This window comes from Delphinapterus leucas, chromosome 1, assembly GCF_059928025.1.
Source record: "Delphinapterus leucas isolate spDelLeu-1000000601 "Yukka" chromosome 1, BTC_Dleu_Yukka2, whole genome shotgun sequence".
NCBI classification, from domain to species: Eukaryota; Metazoa; Chordata; class Mammalia; order Artiodactyla; family Monodontidae; genus Delphinapterus; species Delphinapterus leucas.
The window spans coordinates 34,164,568-34,190,731 of NC_143129.1; positions in this window are offsets into that span (position 1 = coordinate 34,164,568).

Genomic DNA, 26,164 nt, shown 5'->3' on the forward strand with positions numbered 1-26,164 from the left:
TCATCAGACAGCATCAGTCAGAAGGGAACCTTTGTCGTGGAAACCATTAAAATTTTGGAAGAGTTTGTCTCTCCTGACTGACTCACATCTCTTTTGCTCAATGATGTATCACAAGCACCTAGAAAGAATTTAGCACGTAGTTTAATAAATATTTGAACGAATATTGAGGAATGTCATTTAAGGAGTGCTAAGTATATTTTTGATCCCCAAATATTCTTCCCCTCCCTGGTTTCTGAAGGCTGAAACTTGATTACTATACATGTACTCTTTTAGGTTAAGCATTATTACTCAAACATTTAAAAAATTATGCTATAATTGATTTTATTAATATTTTTAATACAAATGATGTATTGACACCAATAAGGGCAAAGAAAATGCTTGGATTGTGAAAGACACCCTGGTAATTGGAAAGAGAGCTAAAGAGTCATCCACCCTTTGGCCAAATGATGTTGAGGTGAATAGCCCTTGTTTTAGAAGCTGGACCATGGAAGAACTGGGCATCTCTTTCTAAAACGATTATTATACAAATGATTTATCTCTGATCATTGAACTTCTGTCATCTTTAGCACTAATTTTTTTAGCTTTACATTAAAAAAAGCTGTATGGAGGCATTATTTGCTTAAAATAAAATTCACTAATTTTAAGTGTATGCTGGGATGAGTTTTGGTATTTGTATGCAGTCACATAATCTCTACTGAAATCAAGATATTAGAAGAGTTCCACCCCTCTTGGAAGTCCTCTTCCCTAACCCAGCCAAGAGCAACTACCGATCTTCTTTCTGTCTCTATACATTTCATTTTCTAGAAGTTCATGTGAGTGTAATCTTACAGTTTGAGTCTGTTGTGTTTGACTTCTTTCATTTAGAAATAATGTTTTTCAGCTCATTCATGTTTTTGAGTTATATTCTGTTCCCTTTTTTTTGTTGAGTAGTATTCCAAAGTATGGATATGCACAATCTATCAATTCAAAAACTGATGGAGGGTGGGCTCTTTGGTGGGGCTAATTGCGGACTCTGGGAGGGCTCACACGAATGAGTACTTCGCAGAACTCCTGCTGCCAGTGTCCTTGTCCCCACGGTGAGCCACAGCCCACCCTGCCTCTGCAGTAGACCCCCCAACACCAGCAGCCATGTGGATGATACGTTCTTGGTGCTGCAGCCAGGAGTCAGTGCTGTGCCTCTGAGGTAGGAGAGCCAACTTCAAGACACTGGTCCACAAGAGACCTCCCAGCTCCACATAATAACAAATGGCAAAAATCCCCCAGAGATCTCCATCTCAACACCAGCACCCAGCTTCACTCAACGACCAGCAAGCTACAGTGCTGGACATCCTATGCTGAACAACTAGCAAGACAGGAACACAACCCCACCCATTAGCAGAGAGTCTGCCTAAAATCATAATAAGTGCACAAACACCCCAAAACAAACCACCAGACGTGGACCTGCCCACCAGAAAGAAAAGATCCAGCCTCATCCACCAGAACACAGGCACTAGTCCCCTACACCAGGAAGCGTACACAACCCACTGAACCAACCTTAACCACAGGGGACAGACACCAAAAACAACGGGAACTACGAACCTGCAGCCTGCAAAAAGAAGACCCCAAACACAGTAAGATAAGCAAAATAAGAAGACAGAAAAACACACAGCAGATGAAGGAGCAAGATAAAACCCCACCAGACCTAACAAATGAAGAGGAAATAGGCAGTCTACCTTAAAAAGACTTCAGAATAATGATAGTAAAGATGATCCAAAATCTTGGAAATAGAATGGACAAAATGCAAGAAACTTAACAAGGACCTAGAAGAACTAAAGATGAAACAAACAACAATGAACAACACAATAAATGAAATTAAAAATACCCTAGATGGGATCAATAGCAGAGTAACTGAGGCAGAAGAACGGCTAAGTGACCTGGAAGACAAAATAGTGGAAATAACTACTGCAGAGCAGAGTAAAGGAAAAAGAATGAAAAGAACTGAGGACAGTCTCAGAGACATTTGGGACAACATTAAATGCACCAATATTCGAATTATAGGGGTTCGAGAAGAAGAGAAAAAGAAAGGGACTGAGAAAATATTTGAAGAGATTATAGTTGAAAACTTCCCTAATATGGGAAAGGAAATAGTTAATCAAGTCCAGGAAGCACACAGAGTCCCATACAGTATAACTCCAAGGAGAAATACACCAAGACACATATTAATCAAACTGTCAAAAATTAAATACAAAGGAAACATATTAAAAGGAGCAAGGGAAAAACAACAAATAACACACAAGGGAATCCCCATAAGGTTAACAGCTGGTCTTTCAGCAGAAACTCTGCAAGCCAGAAGGGAGTGGCAGGACATATTTAAAGTGATGAAGGAGAAAAACTTGCAACCAAGATTACTCTACCCAGCAAGGATCTCATTCAGATTTGATGGAGAAATTAAAACCTTTACAGACAAGCAAAAGCTGAGAGAGTTCACCACCACCAAACCATCTTTACAACAACTGCTAAAGGAACTTCCCTAGGCAAGAAACACAAGAGAAGGAAAAAACCTACAATAATGAACCCAAAACAATTAAGAAAATGGGAATAGGAACATACATAGCGATAACTACCTTAAATGTAAATGGACTAAATGCTCCCACCAAAAGATACAGATTGGCTGAATGGATACAAAAACAAGACGCATATATTTGCTGTCTACAAGAGACCCACTTCAGACCTAGAGAGACATACAGACTGAAAGTAAGGGGATGGAAAAAGATATTTCATTCAAATGGAAACCAAAAGAAAGCTGGAGTAGCAATTCTCAGATCAGACAAAATAGACTTTAAAATAAAGACTATTAGAAGAGACAAAGAAGGACACTTCATAATGATCAAGGGCTCTATCCAAGAAGAAGATATAACAATTGTAAATATTTATGCACCTAACATAGCAGCACCTCAATACATAAGGCAAATACTAACAGCCATAAAAGGGGACATCGACAGTAACACATTCATAGTAGGGGACTTTAACACCCCACTTTCACCCATGGACAGATCATCCAAAATGAAAATAAATAAGGAAACACAAGCTTTAAATGATACATTAAACAAGATGGACTTAATTGATATTTATAGGACATTCCATCCAAAAACAAGAGAATACACATTTTTCTCAAGTGCTCATGGAACATTCTCCAGGATAGATCATATCTTGGGTCACAAGTCAAGCCTTGGTAAATTTAAGAAAACTGAAATTGTTTCAAGTATCTTTTCTGACCACAACGTTATGAGACTAGGTATCAATTACAGGAAAAGATCTGTAAAAAATACAAACACATGGAGGCTAAACAACACACTACTTAATAACGAACTGATCACTGAAGAAATCAAAGAGGAAATCAAAAAATACCTAGAAACAAATGACAATGGAGACACGACACCCAAAATCTATGGGATGCAGCAAAAGCAGTTCTAAGAGGGAAGTTTATAGCAATACAATCCTACCTTAAGAAACAGGAAACATCTCGAATAAACAACCTAACCTTGCACCTCAAGCAATTAGAGAAAGAAGAACAAAAAAAACCCGCAAAGTCAGCACAAGGAAAGAAATCATAAAAATCAGATCAGAAATAAATGAAAATAAAATGAAGGAAATGATAGCAAAGATCAATAAAACTAAAAGCTGGTTTTTTGAGAAGATAAACAAAATTGATAAACCATTAGCCAGATTCATCAAGAAAAAAAAGGGAGAAGACTCAAATCAATAGAATTAGAAATGAAAAGGAGAAATAACAACTGACACTGCAGAAAGACAAAAGATCATGAGAGATTACTACAAGCAACACTATGCCAATAAAATGGACCACCTGGAAGAAATGGACAAATTCTTAGAAATGCACAACCTGCCAAGACTGAATCAGGAAGAACTAGAAAATATGAACAGACCAATCACAAGCACTGAAATTGAAACTGTGATTAAAAATCTTCCAACAAACAAAAGCCCAGGACCAGATGGCTTCACAGGCGAATTCTATCAAACTTTTAGAGAAGAGCTAACACCTATCCTTCTCAAACTCTTCCAAAATATAGCAGAGGGAGGAACACTCCCAAACTCATTCTACAAGGCAACCATCACCTTGATACCAAAACCAGACAAGGATGTCACAAAGAAAGAAAACTACGGGCCAATATCAATGATGAACATAGATGAAAAAATCCTCAACAAAGTACTAGCAAACAGGATCCAACAGCACATTTAAAGGATCATACACCATGATCAAGTGGAGTTTATTCCAGGAATTCAAGGATTCTTCAATATACGCAGAACAATCAATGTGATAAACCATATTAACAAATTGAAGGAGAAAAACCATATGATCATCTCAATAGATAGAGAAAGCTTTCAACAAAATTCAACACCCATTTATGATAAAAACTCTCCAGAAAGTAGGCATAGAGGGAACTTTCCTCAACATAATAAAGGCCATATATGACAAACCCACAGCCAACATCGTCCTCAATGGTGAAAAACTGAAAGCATTTCCACTAAGATCAGGAACAAGACAAGTTTGCCCACTCTCACCACTCTTATTCAACATAGTTTTGGAAGTTTTAGCCACAGCAAGCAGAGAAGAAAAGGAAATAAAAGGAATCCAAGTCGGAAAAGAAGAAGTAAAATTGCCACTCTTTGCTCATGACATGATACTATACATAGAGAATCCGAAAGGTGCTACCAGAAAACTACTAGAGCTAATCAATGAATTTGGTAAAGTAGCAGGATACAAAATTAATGCACAGAAGTCTCTGGCATTTCTGTACACTAATGATGAAAAATCTGAAAGTGAACTCAAGAAAACACTCCTATTTACCATTGAAACAAAAAGAATAAAATATCTAGGAATAAACCTACCTAAGGAGACGAAAGACCTGTATGCAGAAAATTATAAGACACTGATGAAAGATATTAAATATGGTACAAATAGATGGAGAGATATACCATGTTCTTGGATTGGAAGAATCAACATTGTGAAAATGACTCTACTACCCAAAGCAATCTACAGATTCAATGCAATCCTTATCAAATTACCACTGGCATTTTTCACAGAACTAGAACAAAAAATTTCGCAATTTGTATGGAAACACAAAAGACCCCGAATAGCCAAAGCAATCTTGAGAATGAAAAACGGAGCTGGAGGAATCAGGCTCCCTGACTTCAGACTATACTACAAAGCTACAGTAATCAAGACAGTATGGTGCTGGCACAAAAACAGAAAGATAGATCAATGGAACAGGATGGAAAGCCCAGTGATAAACCCATGCATATATGGTCACCTTATCTTTGTTAAAAGAGGCAGGAATGTACAGTGGAGAAAGGACAGCCTCTTCAATAAGTGGTGCTGGGAAAACTGGACAGGTACATGTAAAAGTATGAGATTAGATCACTCCCTAACACCATACACAAAAATAAGTTCAAAATGGATTAAATGCCTAAATGTAAGGCCAGAAACTATCAAACTCTTAGAGGATAACATAGGCAGAACCCTCTATGACATAAATCACAGCGAGATCCTTTTTGACCCACCTCCTAGAGAAATGGAAATAAAAACAAAAGCAAACAAATGGGACTTAATGAAACTTCAAGGCTTTTTCACAGCAAAGGAAACCATTAACAAGACGAAAAGACAACCCTCAGAATGGGAGAAAATATTTGCAAATGAAGCAACTGACAAAGGATTAATCTCCAAAATTTACAAGCAACTCATGCAGCTCAATAACAAAAAAACAAACAACCCAATCCAAAAATGGGCAGAAGACCTAAATAGACATTTCTCCAAAGAAGATATACAGACTGCCAACAAACACATGAAAGAATGCTCAACTTCATTAATCATTAGAGAAATGCAAATCAAAACTACGAGATATCATCTCACACCAGTCAGAATGGCCATCATCTAAAAACCTAGAAACAATAAATGCTGGAGAGGGTGTGGAGAAAAGGGAACCCTCTTGCACTGTTGGTGGGAATGTAAATTGATACAGCTACTGTGGAGAACAGTATGGAGGTTCCTTAAAAAACTACAAATAGGACTACCATATGACCCAGCAACCCACTACTGGGCATATACCCTGAGAAAACCATAATTCCAAAAGAATCATTTACCAAAATGTTCATTGTAGCTCTATTTACAATAGCCCAGAGATGGAAACAACCTAAGTGTCCATCATCGGATGAATGGATAAAGAAGATGTGGCACATATATACAATGGAATATTACTGAGCCATAAAAAGAAATGAAATTGAGCTATTTGTAATGAGGTGGATAGAGCTAGAGTCTGTCATACAGAGCGAGGTAAGTCAGAAAGAGAAAGACGAATACCGTATGCTAACACATATATATGGAATTTAAGAAAAAAAATGTCATGAAGAACCTAGGGGTAAGACAGGAATAAAGACGCAGACCTACTAGAGAATGGACTTGTGGATATAGGGAAAGGGAAGAGTTAGCTGTGACAAAGAGAGAGAGAGGCATGGACATATATACACTGCCAGACGTAAGGTAGATAGCTAGTGGGAAGCAGCCGCATAGCACAGGGAGATCAGCTCGGTGCTTTGTGAGCGCCTGGAGGGGTGGGATAGGGAGGGTGGGAGGGAGGGAGACGCAAGAGGCAAGAGGTGTGGGAACATATGTATATGTATAACTGATTCACTTTGTTATAAAGCAGAAACTAACATACCATTTTAAAGCAATTATACTCCAATAAAGATGTAAAAAAAAAAAAGAAATTGAAAATGCATATATTCTTGGAGTTTGGAGTTTAGTAGGTAGAACTCCATTTCAGCCTAGTAGTACAAAAACTCCTTAAGTTTCCTTGGATCTCTTGTGAATGCTATGGCCCTTGAATGACCTAATATAGACTTTTGCTCCATCTTTATGGCTTTTTTATCTTCCTAACAAGGGGAATCAAAGTAGAAAGTTAAGTTCTAAGTATTGTCAGCACTTAGAACTTGAAGCTCTTATTGTTATAGTGTCCCCTTACCCCTTGAACAGAAGTAATGGTGGTGGCAGCGATGCTGGTGATGGGGTGTGTGTGTATGTGTTTCCTACTTGGTTCCCAGAAATCTTAATCCTAAAGAGGAGTCCCCTACCCCTCTTCTGTTCCCACCTGCTTTCCACTGTGTGCCTATTTCCATCAGGCCCGCAGATTCTGTATTCCGTTCCTCAGACCACCCATGATCACTCTAAAGTTGTATCTGACAGTTGCCTATTTGAAGTTATCTGGCTCTCACAAATGGAGACCCTTTGCTACTATGTCTGCGAACATCTCTGGCTGCCACTCACCAGTTTTTAGCCCCATGGAAACACTGAGAAGTCCTAATTAAGCTGTTTCCAGATCTTCCTCTCACCAGGAAAATGACCTTTGGGCCACCCCCAGGAAAGAGTTTTTACCTCTTATTTTGTCATTGAGGTTAATTTTCTGCATGAGGCTAAATTAACCTCAAGAGCTCATGCTTGGAAAATCATCTTTTAGCAGCAGCCAAGATTCAAGTTCATTAACTACCTAATTCCATTCTGTCTGTTTACTGTTTGCCAGGACCTTCCTTTCTGAGAGCAGATACCCTCACCTCTTTCCTGCAACTTCAGGTTATCAATGGAGAATTTCTCTAGAGATGGAATCTTTCTTTGGCATTATTTAGTGGGTTTGTATTCTTGTAAATCTTTATATGTGACATGTGGCCTCTCCACTTGTACCTGATGAATTCCTCAGTGTTCTGGCAGGATTTCTAAATACAGAGAAAGGTGATTATATAACAATTTATTATGCAATAAGCTTAGCTAGACTGCCCACAGACACATTTTAGATTATCAGTGCTAACTGGAACCAGCAAGAGCATGGATAATTGAAATTCTCTGCTATTGCACAAATGCTATTTTAGTTGCTGTGACAGTTTTTAATGTGTCAGTTTGGTTGAATCACATTTCCTGGAAATCTCTTTCCTATTAGTTTCTGGTTAGGATGGACCACTAGACAGAGTTTTAGAGGTGATTTGGGGGGAGCCAGTGAAGTTGCAGCCATTTTGTAGCTCACATGCCTTGTCACTTATCTTCTGGCTCACCCTGTTAGCATGAGGCAGGGGTCAGGCCTGCAACTGCTTTACCCTCCTCTGGATTCTCCTTCAGCTTCTCCCTGCATGTGTGCTTAGCTCAGTGATGAAGGGTCTTGGCTTCTGCAGGACATCTACACCATTGATGTCAGATGCTACAAGAAATGACAAGGACTTCTGTCTATTTTTGTGGGCTCTAGCTCATGCTTGTGGGTTTCACCTTGTTCTTGCTCTGCACCACTTTACATCCTTCTTCCCTTCCCAACTGCCTTCCTTCTGGATCTACATCTTCTATAAAATGTCCTAGTGGTTCTGCTTCTCTGCTTGACCTTGACTGATACAGCGGCTAAGGTGAAATGTCTTCCAACCAAACCATAGCAGTTGAGGAGAAGAAGACTATTGAGAAGGAGGTAAAGAAAAGAGTAGTGCTCTGATGCATAATAAGGTCTGGACAAGAGCAGCGGCCTTGGCAGATGGTATGATGCTAACTCTACTTTCCTAAGTTTGGGCTTGGACTTTCTCTTCTAATTCCTGGTTCTCGGGCTACTTTTAAGATTTTTGTCTTTAAAATTGGTTTTAAGCAATTTGATTATGATGTGCCTTGGTGTATTTTTCTTCATGTTATTGTTCTTTGGGGGGGTTGTTCTTTTTAGATCTGTGGGTTTATAGTTTTCATCAAATCCGGGAAAATTTTAGTTACTGTTTCTTCAAATGTTTATTCTGTTACTCTAGCTCTCTCACTGTTATTCAGGGATCCTAATCACATCCTAAATACATTAGGCTGCTTAAAGTTGTCCTGATGGTCTGTTCATTTTTTCTTCCTTGTTTAAGTTCACATAGTTTCTATTGCTGTGTCTTGTGTTGGTTGATCTTTCCTTTTGCAATATCTAATCTGCCATTAATCCCTCCAGTGTATTTTTTCATCTCAGATTTTATAGTTTTAATCTTTAGAAATTTGATCTGGGTCTTTCTTTTTAAAAAATATCTTTTTATAACTTTCATGGCTACTTAATATTGTGAAATAAAAGTCATATTTTTATGGCAAGACAAGAGAAATTTAAACAAAAATTCTTCTCTGCCCTTTGTCCTCCTCTCTCCCTGCACTGTGCATTGTGTATCGGCATCATGCATCAACAAAACCTCCCCCATGGGCAGGAATACCTGCTCAACCATAAACAGCAACATTCCCCTAATATCACCAAGACAACTCTTTAAAAGATAACATTCTTTCTTGATCTTGTAAAGGTGTTGCATGACCCACCATGATGATGCTTAGACCTGGATTATGTAAACTGTCAATAACACGTCATTTGATATACAGCCCTCTGTCTCAAAAAGCTTATATAACTTGACTTCTAACCAGTGGAACAGTTCTCAGAGCTTTCTGAGATGCTCTTCCTGGGTTATAATCCTCAAATTTGGCTCGAATAAAATTTTCCATTTCTTTCTTAGATCAACTGATTAATTTTTTATTGACAATATGCTCCATATTTCCTCCTTCTCAAATATATGTATAGCTTTAATAACAATTATATGTCCTTTGTCTACAAATTATATTATTTTTGTCATCTTGGGGTCTACTTTAACGGGTTAATTTTTCTCCTCATTTTGGGTCATACTTTCCTGCTTCTTTGCATGCCTGATAATTTTTGATTGCATGATAAACATTCGAATTTTACCATTTTAAGTGACAGATATTTTTGTATTCCTATAAATATTCTTGAGCTTTTTTCTGGGATATTCAGAAACAGATTGATCCTTTTGAGACTTTCTTTTGTCAGGTGGGACCAGAACAATCTTTAGTCTAGGGCTAATTTTGCTCCTCTTTTAGGCAAACCCCTTCTATTGTCCTATAAATTAAGAGGTTTTTCTACTCTCTGGGGAAATCCAAATTATTTCCAGCCTCATGTGAGCCCCTGGTGTTACTGAACCAAAACTTGGGTCTGCTCACGCATGCACAGTAAAGCCAATCTACTGACAGTGGGTTGTTATGAAGGAAAGTGCAGTGTTTATTTTAAGGTACGAATACAAGGAGTTCAGATAGCTAATGCTCAAAAAGCCCAAACTCCCCAATGGGTTTCAGTAAAGGAATTTTTAAAGGCAAGGTGAGGGAGGGGTGATCCCAGGGTATGTGATCAGCTCATGCACAATTCTCTGATTAGTTCATGGTGAGGTAACGGGGAAGTGTCACAGGGGATAACATTATCAATCCTTAGGTTCCTCTAGGCCTGGGGACTATGTGCTCATGGTCATCAAATAGTTAATGTCTTCCATTTGGTGGGGATTTTAGCATCTGTAAACAATTCAGGAAATGTGCAACAGATATTATTGTCTAGATACTTCAGAGAGGAGTTAAAGCAGAGGATACAGGTGAGGGGTCTGTCCCCAGGAAAGCCCCATGGGGTCTGCTCAGTTACAGTAGGCTAGTTTTTCCCACATATGTACTGATTAGTACTCTATTAAAGAATCAAGGGGGAACCCTAGGCAGATCTCTTCAACTCTTTCTCAGTTCAACTCTCTCTTCTTTGGTACTCTGCCCTGTGAACTTCAGCCATCTTGTCCTGCCTGGACTCCCAATTCTGTCTCTTCAAGTCTGGGACACTGCTAGGAACCACGTGGGATCCCTCTTGTTACCGAAAAAAGTTTGTGTGCCTGATGCACAGTGAGGCCAAATAAATCAACATGTTAGAGTTTGGAGCAGAGTACGGCTTATTGCAGGGCCAAGCAAGGAGAATGGGTAGCTCATGCTAAAATACCCTGAACTCCCTGATGGTTCTGAGGGAGAAGGTTTTTTGTTTTTTTTTTTGCCCTCTTCTCCTCCCTCTCCCGTTTCCCCGCCACCGTCCCCTTGTTCCCCTCTGGCAGTGGTGGCTCCCCCGGGAAGCACAGGGGTTGGGGGCAGGCGGTGGCTTTGTCTCCTCATGAGCTTGCAGGGCCGCAGCAGGGGCCGATGCTGCGTCCCACGCCACTGCGCCACATTCACTCAAGTGAGAGAGTGCGAGGGGTGGGGAGGGGAGAGAGGGAGAGGAGAGAAATGAGGAGGAAGGGGCATGGGGCAGAGGGGAGTTACCGCCTCACAGGCCACAGTGGCAACAGTGCCACAGCCCCGGCGGCGAGGGGGTATGGGGGGAGAAGTTTTTATAGGCAAAATTTGGGATGAGGGCTGTAGGGTGTGTGACTTTCTTTTGATTGGTTGGTGGAGAGGTAATAGGGTGGTACTCCAGGAATATTGTGCTCAGCCTGAAGGTGCCATCCCCCACCTGGGTGGGAGCCTTAGTTCCTGCATAAGAACTCAAAGATATTGTTATGTATATTCCTTGAGGAGGAACCAGGACCCTGCTTTATCACTGCACTATTGTTTCTTGACTGTTCCTCCCTTGTTTCTGCATTCCCTCCCTTCCCTGATTAGCAACAGCTTGAATCTGCTCTTTGGAACTCAAGGAAGATCAAGGAGACTGAATGAAGCCTATTTCTTACAAACAAGAAATGAGGGACATGGAAAGCTTTTTGTACCAGGTAGGGCTCCCATAGGATCCTGATCAGTTTCACCATCTTTGGGCTGCAGTCTGGAAACTATCCAGGTAGTATGTTGGGGCAGTTGTAGGACTCTCCTCTTTTCCTGTACTGCCTGATCTGTGATGTATAAAAACCTTTGTTTTGTCTATTTTTAAAGTTGTTTAGGAAAGATAAATCTAGTCCCTGTTAGTGCATCTTGGTTGGAAGTGGAAATCTCAATTTACGTAGGCCAATTTTGAGATAAAGTTTTTTTCTGCTAAGTCTGTTTAACCTAAGAGTATTCTGTCATGCAAGTCAGCTACTAAAAAAATAATAAAATACACAAAAGCCCTGTTACCACATACAATTAGTTATATGGGTAACTCATGACTTTTTAACATTTTTACAACCAGAACAAAACACAAAAATCAATTACATGCCCAGAATGATGTGAGATGGCTATTAATGTCCATAGCCTCCAATTTGAAATTTGTTTTTCTTATTATTTATATTAATTATTCTGACAAGTCAATGTAAATGTATATGTCTAAAATACATTTATAGTAATGAGATACTATTTTTATCTGTTATATAGAGAGATTGTAGCATTTTTCTATAAGAATTCATTTTTAAATCATGCTCCTATGCTTAAAAAATGTTAAAAAAAACAACTGTCATGCTCTGCCATGGAAACTGTTTCATAGCAACAGTCATTAAAGAATACAGAGTGGGGCATTTGAGGAACAAGGAATGAGGTAAGCACAGTGATAGTAAAAGGGCGCCAACTCAAAATAATGAACAGTATCAAGTCCTAATGCTGTGTCTGGACATAGGCTCATTTCAAAAGCAGCACTATGTAGATCCAAGATCTTAATTTTACCAGGTCCCTTATTTCCACACTAGGATTTTCTTAACTGTGTTTCAGATGTTTTCCCAAACACAAGCTTCAGATGTTAATAGGGCAAAAGTGATCCTGGGAATAAATAAGTTTGGAAGAAACTTTGAAAAAGCCTGCATACAATGTCCTATTACTAGACATGTCCAGTATGCACTTATATGAAACGATCTGACAAGTACTGTTTAATCAAGCATTTTATTAAACAATATTTCCTGAGAGAAAAGTGTTATTTGCAAAATCAGGTTGGGGAACTCTGATGTAGATGTTAAAAATATTTATAATGAGTGCCATTATATAGTTGTCATTATCATTAGGGTCTTTAAATGTTAAGTGTTTCTGTTGTATTTTGTCATTTTTCTAATGCTGCCCTGTGAAATATGTAGCCACTAGTTACATGGAGCTATTTAAATTTAAGTTAATTAAAATTGAATACAATTCAAAATTCAATTCCTCAGTCATACTAGTTATATTTTAAGGGCTCAATAGTGCTCATGCGGCAGGAAGCTACCTCTAGGTTTTTTTGTTTTTTGTTTTTTGGTTTGTTTGTACAAAGTAAATACCGCATAAATGCAAATCTTCACAAATTTCTAAAACATACAGTATAGACACACTTATCTAGAGTACTCAAATACCTTTGAAAACAACAATTTATTAATCTTCATAAAAGCTTTGTGAAGCACTAACCATAATTCCTTCCTGGAGAGAAGACCTCAGGTGTTGTCATTTAAGGGAAATTTAAAGTTAAGTTAAATTGCTGAATTTAACTTAATTGCTCAATTAGTCATTTGTGAAAGTTCCCTGTGATTCTCTGAATGTGCTATAAGCAAAAGCAAAGAATATACGAAACCTAAGACCAAATCCTCATCATTTTATGATAGAAAGTGGGGAAGTCACATGTAACTGGGTACCCTAACAGGTACAAGTAGGGATGGGCCTGTGGCATTTGCCCCAATCTTGGGGTGTAAATTGAACTTTGAGCACTTCCCTCAGTGAAGGACCGAGAACTTTTCTTGGTCCTTAGTGTTAGAAATTGTCCATATTCCTATTCCAAACATCTGTTCCAGGCATGGTAGCAGTGTCAAAACTTTAACACCACACTGTTTAGGTATGCAAAGAAAAACATAGCTTTTTAAAAAAAATAACTAATCTAATGAATCTTTTACAAAGGTCTCTCCCTGCAGGAGGGATGGGAACAATGACTTTAAATCTGGTAATTGATGGTAACAAAATCTCTTCCAGTTTGGGTGATTTTTTTTTTTTTTTTTTTTGCGGTACACGGGCCTCTCACTGTTGTGGCCTCTCCCATTGCGGAGCACAGGCTCTGGACGTGCAGGCCCAGCGACCATGGCCCACGGGCCCAGCCGCTCTGTGGCACGTGGGATCCTCCCGGACCGGGGCACGAACCCGCGTCCCCTGCATCAGCAGGCGGACCCTCAACCACTGCGCCACCAGGGAAGCCCATTTTGGGTGATCTTGTTGAGGTCATACTGGCTTTCAGGTTTCTGCTCTGTCTGTTCCCCTCCAGGAGGTGGTCTGGATGTGTATTTCTAGGACATCCATAATGGGGAGCAGAAGGAGGATCAGTATCCACACATAAGGAAGCCCTGGATCCTTGTTCATCTCTGTCTTGAGGGGCTGCTCTGTTATGCTCTCTGGCCTTCTGATGATTGAGTGCACCCTCTCAGTTGAGGTACTCAGAATCAGCAAATAAAAATATAGGACACCCAGTTAAATTTCAATTTCACATAAACAACAAATAAGACAGTATAAGTATGGGACTAAAACATATTGTAAAAATCATTTGGTATTTATGTGAAATTTAAGCTTAACCAGACCTCCTGTATTTCATCTGGCAATCTCACAGCACTGTGCATCCCTTCGTGGGGTATGCAGGGAATTTTGGGTCTCTGGCTCACCATGCACAGATGGAGTACCATTCTCCCCCTCCCAGTAACACTCCCTAGCATCTTTGTGAAGCTGAGCTTGGGATTTCCAGGAGAGGCTTCGGTCTCTCCATCCCATGAGCTGGTTTTCTTGGGTGCTTTCATACCTACCTCACTGTTTCCTCAGCTCCATCCACACATTAAGCTCAATCCATCTCCCTTTTCCTTTCCCGACTTTACCAGGGGAGAAGGTCCAGGCTCACTTTCTCTGTTCCATCTTCTCCTTCTTCCCAGGACACAAGCTTCAGACACACAGGCTGTCCTTACGGCAGAGTGCCTACTCTCTGTGACACTAGGAAAAAATGATGACCTGGGTGGATCAGGTGTAACTCTTATTATGGGGCAATATGAAACTAGAAACAACTAAGGGTGAAAACACCTGGTTTTAAAAGAGGATAATGTCATGATTCTCATACAAACATAAAATGAGCACACATCAAAGACTTTATTTAACTCATTAATTAATGAGGGAACCAGAAATTTATTACATTGGTTCAAAGGAGACTCTGAAGAGCAGACACAATTATAGGCCATTAAGAATGTTGAAATGTATCTGCATTAAGCAAATTAAAAAAGTGAATTGGCTTCTTCCATAATAGGGGGAGGGAAGCCAATTGAAATTCCTTGGGACAGAATTTGCATTTCTATGGCAGAAATTATTTGATTACTATTAGGTTCCTACAGTTAATTTCCAGCTCCACAGAGTTGAAAAATAACCCAGTCAAAAGCAATGAAAATTGGAGGTAACCCAGATGGATGAGCTAGTTAGGATACTCACTAAATTTCGAAGTCTTTCTCAATAATATTTTATAGTTTAATACATTAAAACTACTACCCTATTACAGGTGTTTTTCCACTTTTTTGAGTCACCTACAGGCCCTAATTTGGCCTTGCCTATGACTGATTGATTTTTCCATGGAGACACACTATTTAAGAAGCTTCCTGGTCATGAAATGGTGAAAATACCATGAATTCTGGAATCAAATATATCTGGATTTGAATCCTGGCCCTCTCAATACTAGCTTCACGACTTTGGGAAAGTCATATTATTTCTGAGCCTCATCTGTTAAATAAGTATAATAAAACCTAATCTAAGTGGTGAAGAAAATCAAATGAGGTAATGTATATGAAGTTCCCAGCACAGTACCTAGAATATAGTGGTGATCAACAATGTTTTTTAGAACTGTAAAAAGGAGTTGGCTTCTGTGCCAGAGTCTTCTTGCTTTTGTTCTGTTGAATGATTATCCTTGCTACGTACCTTCTTGGCACCGAGCAGACCTCTGCCGACTCCCCCCTCCCTCCTCCCCAAGACTGCCCCTCCATGTCTCCTGCCTCTTGTTTGTTGAACAGCTGAAGTCTCCCAGGCCTCCCAGAGTCACAAAGGAGCAGGTTCAAGCAGCTAATGGTTAGGACAGTAGAGTCACAGACTCAGCATCTGATGCATATTCCCGAATTGTTTTACAGACACTGTAACTGCCAGCAGAGGGAAAAGGCTGACTGCATGATGACCAGACTGCAACCATGACATAAACTGCTCCATCTTGAGCAGTACTGAATCTATGGCTAGTACAGTTCCAAGAAATGGACTTGAGACAATGGGATTAACACTACTGCAGATAATAATCTATATCTTTGTGGGCATCAAAATAATTCTACCTTGTTCTGCTCATGTATGTAAATGGGCAACTACAACTGTCAGCAAAGAGAAACTACAGACCCATGTCGATATCTTCCAGTCTAAGAATGCGATGTCCTATGTCAGAATGAAGTTACAGAAGACGGACCTTTGCCCATGATCCCATAGAAATGGAATGATGCTCTGACAGGTGGGGATTTGTAAGTAGCTTTTGGCAGGAAAGAGCTCTCTGCAGGAGGCCCCTTTGTCTTGTCACTAAACAAACCAGGCACCCCCATGCCCTGCTCATCTCCGGCCCCAGCACACCTTTCAAATCTTTTGATCACACAAAACCTTGCCTAACTTGTTGGTTCCTTTTCTAGATCAAAGAAATAGAAATAAAAAATCAGTAATTAACAGATGACCAGATATCTTCCCTAGCTTCCCCTTCAGTAATCTCATGAACAAACTGTGTGAACATGACAGCATCTATAGAAAAACCACAAGAAGTTGGCAAGCTTGCACACAAGCCTGCACACAGTGGGGGATGGTGATGACTCTGGCCCCCTATCTCAATGATTAACTGAGATTACTTTCCTTTTTCCCTTTAAAAGCTTTCATGGTTGAGCAGAATCTTCGGAGATGGTTTTTGGTGGACACTGAGTCCACAGTCTTCCCAGATTGCTGGAATTCTGATTAAAAGCAACTTTTCTTTCTACTTTCTCTATCTGTCTCTCTCTTATTGATGTTTTGAGTGGTGAGCAGCCAGACTAGAGTTCAGTAACATTCTTGCAGTGCTCCCAGAAGAACGTTGAATGATGGATTTCTACCCCAATGACTTGGAGAGATTAAGAGACTTAGATCAATAAAGTGAATCCTCTCATTTTGTAATGAACTGAGACCCAGAAGTTAAACAAGTTGTTCAGGTCACCCAGATGGTAAAAGGGAACATGGCACAGAGGACAGGGCAGTGAGTGCAGATTCAGCTCCAGCACTTGCTTGTCTGACTTGGGATTATTTTAACAGTTACCACATATTGACTGCCTGCTATTTGCTAGGTGTTGTGCTGGGCAAGTCACAAGGATTGTCTCATTTCAGCCTCTGATGAGCTTAAGACAGCAACCCTATGATGTCAATCTGAGATTCATACTCTTATCTCTTTGGCTCTTAAACCAAAAGTACCACACCACCTTTCATTAAATTTCTTGAACTACAGAATTTTTGCCTCCATATTTCTAGATACTATAAAGAATGTTAAATGTAAACATACTCAACTTCCTTCACTCTTTCCTTCAAACCTGCATCTTCCCATCCTTCCTCCCTCCTTTATTTCTCACACTTTGGACATTGAGGAAGAGCTATCTGTCTTTTTTCCTGGCCAAGATGAATCCCTTTACCTGACTATTGACCATCCTTCTTCTCACTTCCTCCATAACTCTGCACCATCATTCATACCTTCTCTCTCCTGGTCCCTGAAAGTGGTCCTTTCCATTGACTCAAGCCCTTAGATTGAGAGGGGGAGTAGGTCCCTATCTTGGGTGGTGATGGGTGCATGTCCTCAAGTTGCAAAACTACCTCTTGTCATAAAGATATGAGAAGCTTTTTTCCTTTGCACAAAGACAATTAGCTAACACAGATGATCACCCCAACTATTAGGTAAAGTTAGGATGAACTCTGTGTGTCAAATGGTGCTTTCAAGCTCTCTTACATGAGGACTAGTTACTGTGTATCTTGAGAGCATGCGTTAATGGGTTGTATCTGCCTAGTTATATAAAAAGATGAGATTTCTTTCTGTCTTTGCAATCTCTTAGATTGCCGGTAATATGCATCATATTCTGGTTTAATGCTTACTCAATAATAAGTTTATAATAAGTTTTCTTTCCCTACCACCGTTGAAGTGAGGATTTCTAAGTCAGGAGACTTTTTTTTTAATTTAAAAATACTTTATTGCTAAAAAACACTAACAATCATCTGAGCTTTCAGCAATAATCTTTTTGCTGGTGGAGCGTCTTGCCTCGATGTTGATGGCTGCTGACTGATCAGGGTGGTGGTTGCTGAACTTTGTATTGACTGTGGCAAATTTTAAAGATAAGACAACAATGAAGTCTGTGCATTGATTGACGCTTCCTTCCATGAACAATTTCTCTGTAGCATGCAATGCTGTTTGATGGAATTTTACTCACAGTATGACTTCTTTCAAAATTGGAGTCAATTCTCCCAAACCCTGCTGCTGCTTTACCAATTAAATTTATGTACAATAATATCCTAAATCCTTGTTGTCATTTTAACACATTTTAACACACTTCACAACATCTTTACCAGGAGTAGATTCCATCTCAAGAAGTCACTCTCTTTGCTCATCCATAAGAAGCAACTCCTCATACATTAAAATTCTATCATGAGATGGCAGGAATTCAGTCACATCTTGAGTCTTCTAATTCTAGCTCTCTTGATATTTCCATCACATCTGCAGTTACTTTCTCCACTGAAGTCCTGAACACTTCAAAGTCATCCATGAGGGTTGGAATTAACTTCTTGTAAACTCTTGTTAATGTTGATATTTTGACCTCTTCCCATGAATCATGAATGTTCTTAATGGCATCTAGAATGATGAATTCTTTCCAGAAGGTTTTCAATGTGCTTTGCCCAGATCCATCAGATGAATCACTATCTGTGGTGGTTATAACCTTATGAAAAGTATTTCTTAAATAACAAGACTTGAAAGTTGAAATTATTCCTTGATCCATGGGCTGCAGAATGGATGTAGTGTTCACAGCATGAAAACAATAACAATCTTGTACATCTCCATCAGAGCTCTTGGGTGACCAGGTATACTGTCAATGAGCAGTAATGTTTTGAAAGGAATCTTTTTTCCCTGAGCAATAGGTCTGAACAACGGGCTTAAAATATTCAGCAAACCATGTTGCAAACAAATGTGTTGTCATCCAGGCTTTGTTTTTCCATTTATAGAGCACAGACAGAGTAGATTTAGAATAATCCTTAAGGGCCCTAGGATTTTCAGAATGGTAAATGAGCATTGACTTCAAATGAAAGTCACCAGCTGCATTAGCACCTAAAAAGAGAGTCAGCCTGTCCTTTGAAGTTAGACATTGAGTTCTCCTCTCTAGCTATGAAAATACTAGATGGCATCTTCTTCCTATATAAGGCTGTTTAATCTACATTGAAAATCTGTTGTTTAGTGTAGCCACCTTCACTAATAATTTTAGCTAGATAATCTGGATAATCTGCTGCAGTTTCTACTTTGGCACTTGCTGTATCACCTTGTACTTCTATGTTATGGTGAGAGCTTCTTTCCTTAAACTTCATGAACCAAGCTCTGTTAGCTTCAAACTTTTCTTCTGCAGCTTCCTCACCTCTCTCAGCTGTCACAGAATTAAAGGAAGTCAGGGCCTTGCTCTAGATTAGATTTTGGCTTAAGGGAATGTTGTGACTTGTTTGGTCTTTTATCTCACCACTAAAACATTATCCATATCAGCAATAAGGCTGTTTTTCTTTCTTATCATTTGTGTATTCACTGGAGGAGCACTTTTAATTTCCTTCAAGAACTTTCCCTTTGCATTCACAATGCAGCTAATGGTTTGGCACAAGAGGCCTAGTTTTCAGTCTGTCTCAGCTAGGAGAAGATTTTGTATTTAATTACATTCACCAGCACATACTTGTGAAGGCTTGCTGTGGGCAACACTTCCCTTTGTTTCTGTGACATCACTCTTGTGTTCCCTCTGAGTCTATGGCTCACTTTGGCTTCTTGTACTGGCCTACCTCCTTTGCCTCATCCCTTAAACAATGTGTCCTCCCAAGTTTCTCCTGAGTTCTAGTTTCTTCTTAATAAGACCAATTTCAGCCATGCTCAACATGTATGCTATTGAGAGCTAATTTCCCTCTCTAGTCCAGATCTCATTTCCAAACTTGAACTTTGAATTGTCTATTGGACATCATCATGAAGCACCTTTTCCCATTAGCACTTCAAACTCAACATGACAGAGTAGTGGAGGGGACAGAAAGAATCTTGGTTTGCAATAAGAATTTTTGCTCCTATACTAGAGTTGAGTCATGCCCTGATGATTAGCTCTGTAACAATGGAAAAGGTATTTCTAACCTCTCTGAGCCTCAGTTTCTTCATCTAACAAATGGAAATGATAGCATTAGTATGAGTATTACAAGAGATAACATATATGTATAAAGAATTGGCACATAGTAGGCACTTAGTCAATTGAAATTGCCATTATTATGTGTTCAAAAATAATAACAAAATAGCTTCCCTTTTTCAAATGTAGATTCCATACCTTTTCCCCCCTTGTCTTGACTAATGGCAATAACATCCTCTTAATCTCTCAAGCCATAAAGTTGTTGACATCAAACAAATCACCAAGTCTCATGAATTGTGCCTCCTAAATATCTTTCAAATCTGTTGTGTCCTCTAACTTTGCTGTCTCTGGCCTTTATCACCTCTTTCTTAGATAACTATGATTTTTCTCCTAGACTCTATGTCAATCCTCCTCCAGCCCATTTTCACATTCAATAAATATCTGATGATGTTGTTGCTAAATAAGTAACCAGAGTGTTCTTTCTACAATGAAAATTTGGAACAATATCTATTTAGGTTTTCTGCCCATTGTTTGATTGGGTTTGCTTTTTTGATATTGAGCTACATGAGCTGCTTGTATATTTTGGAGATTAATCCTTTGTCAGTTGCTTCATTATCAAATATTTTCCCCCATTCTGAAGGTTGTCTTTTTATCTTGTTTATGGTTTCCTTTGCTGTGCAAAAGTTTTAAGTTTCATTAGGTCCCATTTGTTTATTTTTGTTTTTATTTTCATTACTCTAGGATATGGGTCAGGAAAGATCTTGCTGCGATTTATGTCAAAAAGTGTTCTGCCTATGTTTTCCTCTAAGAGTTTTATAGTGTCTGGAACTACATTCAGGTCTTTAACCCATTTTGAATTTATTTTGTGTATGGTGTTAGGGAGTGTTCTAATTTCCTTCTTTTACATGTAGCTGGCTAACAGACACATGAAAAGATGCTCAACATCACTAATTATTAGAGAAATGCAAATCAAAACTACAATGAGGTATCACTTCACACTGGTCAGAATGGCCATTATCAAAATCTCTACAAAAAATAAATGCTGGAAAGGGTGTGGAGAAAAGGGGACCCTCATGTACTGTTGGTGGGAGTGTAATTTGATACAGCCACTATGGAAAACAGTATGGAGGTTCCTTAAAAAACTAAAAATAGAACTATCATATGACCCAGCAATCCTACTACAGGGCATATACCCAGAGAAAAACATAATTCAAAAAATACATGCACCCCAATGTTCATAGAAGCGCTGTTTACAATAGTCAGAACATGGAAGCAACCTAAATGTCTATCAACAGAGAAATGGATAAAGAAGATGTGGTACATCATATATACAATGGAATATTACTCAGCCATAAAAAGGAACAAAATTGGGTCATTTGTAGAGAACTGGATGGACCTAGAGACCGTCATACAGAGTGAAGTAAGTCAGAAAGAGAAGAACAAATATTGTATATTAATGCATATATGTGGAATCTAGAAAAATGGTATAGATGATCTTATCTGCAAAGCAGAAATAGAGACACAAATGTAGAGAACAAATGTATGGATACCAAGGGGGAAAGGGGGAAGTGGGAGGAATTGGGAGATTGGGATTGGCACATATACACTATTGATACTATGTATAAAATAGATAACTAATGAGAACCTACTGTATAGCACAGGGATCTCTACTTAATGCACTGTGGTGACCTGAATGGGAAGGAATTCCAAAAGGGAGGGGATATATGTATATGTATGGCTGATTCATTTTGCTGTACAGTAGAAACTAACACAACATTGTAAATCAACTACACTCCAATAAAAATTCACTTAAAAAATTTAAAAGCTTAATAAAATGAAAGTTACCCAACTCTGCTTAAATATCCCTTAATAGTTACCATTTTCTTCAAGATAAAATCTACTTCTTTATTCTGGCATATCAAATTCAGCTATAGTCATCCTCTGCCATTCTGAACACATGCCCTGTGCCCAGCCTTGCCAGGATACCTGCCATCCCCTCCCCACACCATGCTGTGTCTTACCTTAGTATTTGTCCTTCCCTCTGCTGAGAATCCTCTTCTCCACATATATTCCTTGTACAGGGAGCTGCTACACATCCTTCCACACTCTGTTCAGATATCACCTCCTATTTTTCATTGACCACCCAAGACAAGGCATCTGTATTAGTTTTCTATCACCATGATAACAAATTATCACAAACTTAATGGCTTAAAAACAATACAAAGTTATTATCTTACAACGTTGGAGGTCACAAGTCAAAATGAGTCTCATTGAACTAAAATCAAATTGTTTTCAGAGTATATTCCTTCTGGAGGCTCTAGGGGAGAATATGTTTCCTTGACTTTTTCTAAGCTTATGGAGGCTGTCTGTACCCCTTGGCTCATGACCCCCTTCCTCCATCTTCAAGGCAGTCTTGTAGCATCTTAAAATCTTTCCCTGATTCTGAAATTCTTCCTCCTTTTTCCCTTTTTTTTTCTTGTAAAAGTAATTTTATGTTGAGGTATAATTGATATACAATATATAATTAATTTAAGGTGTGCAAGGTAGTGTGTTGACATTTGTATACATTGAGAAATGATCAAACAATAAGTCTATTTACCATCTGTCACCATACAATGTCAATACAATATTATTGGCTATATTCCCCATGCTGTACTTTACACTGCCATGACTTACGTGTTTCATAACTGGAAGTTTGAACTTCTTGACCTCTTTCACCCATTTTGTTCCCCCACCTCTCCTCTGGCAACTTTGAATCTGTTTCCTGTATCTATGAGTCAGGGTTTTGTTTTATTTTGTTTGTTTATTTGTTTTGTTTTATAGATTCCACATATAAGTGAAATCATGTGGTATTTGTCTTTGTCTGACTTATTTCACTTAGCGTAAGACCCTCAAGGTCCATCTATTTTGTTGCAAATGGCAAGATTTCATTCTTTTTTACAGTTGAATAATCTTCCATTGTATATACGTATACCATACTTTCTTTATAACATTCATCCATCAGTGGACATTTAGGTTCCTTCTATATCTTGTCTATTGAAAATAATGCTGCAATGAACATAGGGGTGCACATATCTTTTTGAATTAGTGTTTTTATTTTCTTTGAATAGATACAGTAGTGAAATTGTTAGATCATACCATAGATCTAATTTTTTAAATTGAAGTATAGTTGATTTACAATATTGTGTTAGTTTCAGGTGTACAGCAAAATAATTCAGTTATAACTGTACACCTGAAACTAACACAATATTGTAAATCAACTATACTTCAATTTAAAAAATAATATTTTTCAGATTCTTTTCCATTTTAAGTTATTACAAGATATTGAATATAGTTCCCTAATAATAGATCTATTTTTAATATTTTGAGGAAACTCCATACTGTTTTCCATAGTGGCTGCACCAACTTACACACCCACCAACAATGCACAAAGATTCCCTTTTATCTACATCCTTACCAACACTTGTTATTTCTTTCTTGTTTCCTTATCTTTTTGATTATAGCCATTCGGACAGGTGCAAGGTGATATCTCATTGTGGTTTTGATTTGCATTTCCCAGATGATTAGTGATGTTGAGCATCTTTTCATATGCCTGTTGGCCATCTTTATGTCTTCTTTGGAGTAATGTCTGTTCAGATTCTCTGCTCATTTTTTAATCAGATTATTTGGTTTTGGTTGTTGTTATTGAGTACTTTATATATTGTGGATATTAACCCATTATTGGATATATGATTTGCAAATGTCTTCTTCCATTCAGTAGGTTTCCTTGCTGTGCAGAAGCTTTTTAGCTTGATGTCCCATTTGTTTATATTTGCTTGTTTCCCTTATCTTTGGAGTCAGGTCCAAAAAAATAAAAAACTCTAAGACACATGTCAAGGAGATTGTCACCTATGTTTTCTTCTAGGAGTTTTATGGTTTCAGGTCTTACATTCAAATTTTTAATCCGTTTTGACTATTTTTATATACAGTGTAAGAGAGTGGTCCATTTTCTTTCTTCTGCATGTATCTGTCCAGTTTTCTCAATACTATTTATTGAAGACACTGTCATTTCCCCATTGTATATTCTTGCCTCCTTTGGCATAAGTTAATTGACTTTATAGGCATGGATTTATCTCTGTGCTCTATTGTGTTCTGTTGACTTTTGTGTCTGTTTTTATGCCAAAACCATACTATTCTGATCACTATAGCTTTGTAGTATTTTTTGAAATCAAGGAGCATGTCCTCCAGCCCTGTTCTTTCTCAAGATTGTTTTGGTTCTTTGAGGTCTTCTGTGTTTCCATACAAATTTTCGAGTTATTAGTTCTTGTTCTATGGAAAATGTCATTGGAAGTTTGATAAGGATTGCATCGAATTTGTAGATTGCTTTTGGTAGTATGGACATTTTAACAATATTAGTTCTTCTATTCCATGAGCACAGACTATCTTTCCATTTATTTATGTCTTCTTTAGTTTCTTTCATCAATGTCTTTTAGTTTTCAGTGTATAGGTTTTTCATTCCTTGGTTAAATTTATTCCCAAGTTTTTAATTCTTTTTGAAGCAATTGTAAATGGGATTGTTTTCTTCATTTCACTTTGAAAGTGTTTGTTATTAGTGTATAGAAATGCAACAGATTTTGTATCCTGCAACTTTACTGAAATCATTTATTAGTTCTGACAGTCTTTGGGGTTTTCTATAGACAGTAACATGTCATCTGCAAATTGTGACAGTTTTACTTTTTCCTTTCCAATTTGGATGACTTTATTTCTTTTTCTTGCCTAATTTGCTGTGGCTAGAACTTTCAATACTGTGTTGAATAAAAGTGGCAAGAGTGGGCATCCTTGTCTTATTTCTGATCTTAGAGGAAAAATGTTCAGCTTTTTGCTGTTGAGTATGATGTTAGCTGTAGGTTTATCATATATGGTCTTTATTATATAGAGGTATGTTCCTTTTATAGGCACTTTGTTGAGAATTTTTGTCATAAATAGATATTTAATTTTGCCAAATTATGCATCTATTGAGATGATCATATGATTTTTCTGTTTCATTTTGTTAATGTGATATGTCATATTGATTAATTTGTGGATGTTGAGCCATCTTTTCATCCCTGAAATAAATCTGACTTGATCATTGTGTATGATCCTTTTACTGTGTTTTTGAATTTGGTTTGTTAATATTTTGTTGAGGATTTTTGCATCTATGTTCATCATGCCTATTGGTCTGTAATTTTCCTTTTTTGTGGTGCCCTTGTCTGGTTTTGGTATCAGGGTAATTCTAGACTCATAAAATGAGTTTGGAAGGTTTTCCTCCTCATTTTTTTGGAAGAGTTTGACAAAGATATGTATTAAATCTTCTTTGAATGTTTTGTAGAATTCATGAGTGAAGCCACCTGGTTCTGGACTTTTGTTTATTGGGAGGTTTTGTAAATTACTGATTCAATCTCCTAGTAATTGGTCTATTCAGATTTTCTATTTCTTAATTATTTGATCCTGGAAGAATGTAAGTTTCTAGGAATTTATTAATTTCTTCTAGGGTATCCAGTTTGTCAGCATATAATTCATAGTAGTCTATTATGATTCTTTGTATTTCTGTGGTATCAGTTGTAACCTCTCTTTCATTTTAATTTTATTTATTTGGGCCCTTTCTCTTTTATTTAATAGGTTTGCCAATTTTGTTTATCTTTTCAAAGAATGAACTCTTAGCTCCATTGATCTTTTCTATTGTTCTTTTTTTTTTTTAAGTCTCTTTACATTTCTTTCCATTCCTATCTTTATTATTTCCTTCCTTCTATTAACTTCGGGCTGTGTTTGTTCTTCTTTTTCTAGTTCCTTTAGGTGTAATGTTAGATGTTTGAGATTTCTCTTGTTTCTTGAGGGAGGCCTATGAACTTCCCCCTTAGAAGCACTTTTGCTACATCTCAAAGATTTTGGTATGTCCTATTTGTTTCCTTTGTCTCTAGGTATTTTGAAAAATATCTCCTTTGATTTCTTCTATGTCCCAGTAGTTGTTCAGGAACACGTTGTTTAATCTCCATGTATTTGAAGCTTT